We start from the raw sequence: 3,695 nt of genomic DNA on the forward strand, positions 1-3,695 counted from the left end.
TTTTTTTTTTTTTTTTAATTTTTAATTTAAATTTTTTTTTTTTTTTAATAAAAAGTTTTAACCCATGATGTCTACTCCTGGTGATTATCATTAGACTAAGACACCAATTTGTTTTTTGTGTAAGTAGGGATTGAACTCTAGATTTCTTATTGGGATGAATGTTGTAGCTTACATAGGCATGGATCGAGATAGGATAACGTCAACGCCTACTTATAATGTGGAAAATTATTAGGTAATCAAAGTGATATGATGTTATATCCTCTCACATTAATGATGGACCCCATGACGAATTTGGTTAATAAGATTCATCATGAATATGAGAGAATGAGTATTGATAGACCGAGTAAATACCTCGTCCAGGAGAGCCAGCTTGGACGAGGATGTAGCGTCATAAAAGTAGTCATTCAATGCCCCAGTGGTTACATATCAATAAGAAGACTGTTGAAACCTCCATTAAGACTGAATTGAAGTAGACCTGAGACGTTATCTAAACAGCCTTTAAACCACCATTTAAGAAGAGAAACGGCTACTAAGGAGAGCCTATATATAGGACCTACCAAATCCAAGACAAGGTAGATACGCTCTAATCATTTTTACCCTCATTACAGAATTCTCTATCTCTTGAGTTTTATTCGCTGACTTTATCAACGGAGACTCTGTGGCCTACATTATACCGGTGACCACCCTAAGAGGATTCCCCTTTATTCTTATTAAACTTACGGGAACTTGGACGAGTTTGCATTGATCCATTTGGACGAACCCATCTACTGACGATTTCAGCATCATCAAGTACCATGTTACCCTACTCTCAAAGTACCTAATAATTACTCTATAAAAGCCAAATATGACCCAAACTACTTGTGATTTAATAACATTGAGAAAATCACAAAAGTTAATAAAAAACTTTGATTAGGTTGAAAGTAGACATGGCAAAACGGGCCAAAATTCGCTGTCCCAACCTGAACTGACTTGTTTCGACTTAGCTCGAACTCAATTTTTTTTACCCAAAATAAATATGGGCCAATCCTTGGCCCACTTGTTTTTTTTTTTTTTTTTTTTATAACTTTTTTCCCTAAAAAATATTTAAAAATTACATGGCAAGTTGTGCTAGATTACTTCTAGGTGCATAACATTATCATAAATGGCACAATGAACTTGTGTGTTGTGCCTGCTATTTATTAAAAATAAATAAAGAGTTAAATGAAAGGGATAAAAGATACAAAAGGTAAGCTAAAGCCTAAAACATCTATTGTTCTTTGTCTACACAAACTACGCTACTAAGTAAGCAGCACTAACTACTAATTGCTAAGCTCTACTTCTAGTTGTAACATTCATTAACTAAGACTACTAAATACTAAGTAACTAAGTTCTACTTCAAAGACTACTAATTATTATTAACAACACGTCCAAGTTTGTCTAACTAATATAGTAATATCGATCTAACTAGCACAAACTCGGCTACTAAGTGACAAAACAGTAAACAAAACAAAATTAAAAGAATTCAATAGTGACTCAAAAGGCAAAACAAAAAAAAAAAATCTCAATTGGACTTGTATTTAGAAGAGCCTAGACTTAGCAAAAGGCAAAATCCAAAGTTTGAAGTTCTCTCTTGGTGGAAAGAACATTACAATCGGTTTCAAAACTCTCTTTAATGGCACGGGATCTCACGAGCATTCCTACAACTCTTTTGGTGGAAAGACCATTACAATCGGTGTAAAATGAAAATCGAGGAGGGAATATTCTTTGGAGTTTATAAAAGTAACTTTATCCTTTTATATCTTAATCATTAATTATTAAGTGAAATAAATGCTTAATAATTTTTGTCATATATTTTAATATCATAATTATATTTAAATTAATAATTCAAAAATAAAGTGTATCATTCTATAGTAGTATATACTACTATTTAAGAGTTTTGTTCGGTTTGGAATGGACATTTTGTTGGTTCAAAAATACCTTACACCTCTAGATTTAAGTATAGACAACTCAACTGCAATATTGTCTACAAAATAGGGCCACTTTTTCACGGTGGGTCAAAACTGTCCCATTTATTTCTTGCAGATGAGAGCCTCATCTTTTATTCGTTAGCTAAATGTGATTCATTGCAAAGAGTCTTGGAAGTATATGAAAGAGCTTTAGGGCAGTAGCTGAACCAGGCAAAAACCTCCCTATTCTTTAGCAGCAATGCCCCTAAGTATCTAGGCCTACCGTCACTTGTGGGAAGAAACAAAAAAAACACTTTCAATGATATAAAGGAGAAGCTTGGCAAGAAATTGGCAGGATGGAAGGAGAAAATGTTATTTAAAGCTGGAAAGGAAGTATTAATCAAGGCAGTGGCCTTAGCTATACCAACCTACACCATGAGTTGCTTCAAAATACCAGACTTTCTTTGGGAGGAGTTGACAACTATGATTAGGAAGTTTTGGTGGGGACAAAGGAAAGATGAGAACAAAATCTCTTGGCTGAGTTGGGAGAAGATGTGTGAATCGAAGTCGAATGGAGGTATGGGTTTATTGGATAAACAAGGATGGATACTCCAAGTGGGCTATGATTCACTAGTTTATAGAGTTTTGAAGGCGAAATACTTCCCAAGGTGTGATTTTATACATGCTTCAATTGGCAATAATCCCTCATATACGTGGCGAAGCATAATGGCAGCACAAGACTTGGTTAAATAAGGTTTAAGGTGGAGAGTTGGCAATGGGGCAGGTATTCGTATTTGGGAGGATAGGTGGCTGCTTGTTCTATCCACACACAGAGTAGCCTCTCCAAGGCTCTTTCTGCAATCAGACACTCGGGTGCAAGATTTGATAGATGATGCCACTGCTGATTGGAAGTCCATGATTATTGATGCATTATTCCTCCCCCACAATCTAATATTATTAAGAGCATACCCATTTGTTCTCGATTGCCACCTGATAAGCTCATTTGGACTGAGACACGGAACGGTCTATTTACGGTGCGAAGTACCTATAATTTGGCATTGAATTGGTCACTCTTAACCAACAGGGGCACTAGCTCAGACAATAGCATTCTCAGGCATTTTTGGAAAAATATATGGAGCATTCCTATACCACATAAAGTTTGACACTTCGTATGGAGAGTATGCCGTGATGCCCTACCAATGAAGGCCAATTTGTTGTAGAGAAAGATAATTCAAGAGGATGCCTGTGAAAGCTATAAAGAGATGCCGGAGATAGTGGTTCATGTTTTGTGGAGTTGTCCGAAAGCCAAAGAGGCGTGGGAGTGCTCAAAGTTGGTGCTCTCGCGTAAGACAGTGGCAAACCAATCATTCCAAGACCTTATGTGGAGTTTGTTGATAAACGAAGACGCAAGAGATGATCAGGTAGCACAAGTAGTCACTATTGCATGGGCGTTGTGTCTAGACCTTTTAAGTATCTGAGCATTCTCTTGGGTATATGTAGTCCTATCGTCTTGCACGCACCAAGTTATTATAGAGAGGAATTCCATGAAGGTGGCCCCAAGATGCTAGCAAGAGGTTTCAAACCCAAGATCTCAGTAAGATGTTTCAAACCCAAGATCTCGTGGATATCATTAGGCCTTAGGAACCAGTAAGCCAATCCCTTTGCCATCAAAATTTTAATCCTAATAAAATATAGTATTTTTAATGAGACAACTTTTCTTTACATGATAATCAATCACCGGTTTTGTTTATTAAAAAAAAAAAAAAAACT

The sequence above is a fragment of the Quercus suber genome, unplaced genomic scaffold (assembly GCF_002906115.3).
Source record: "Quercus suber isolate HL8 unplaced genomic scaffold, Cork oak 2.0 scaffold_1524, whole genome shotgun sequence".
NCBI lineage: Eukaryota > Viridiplantae > Streptophyta > Magnoliopsida > Fagales > Fagaceae > Quercus > Quercus suber.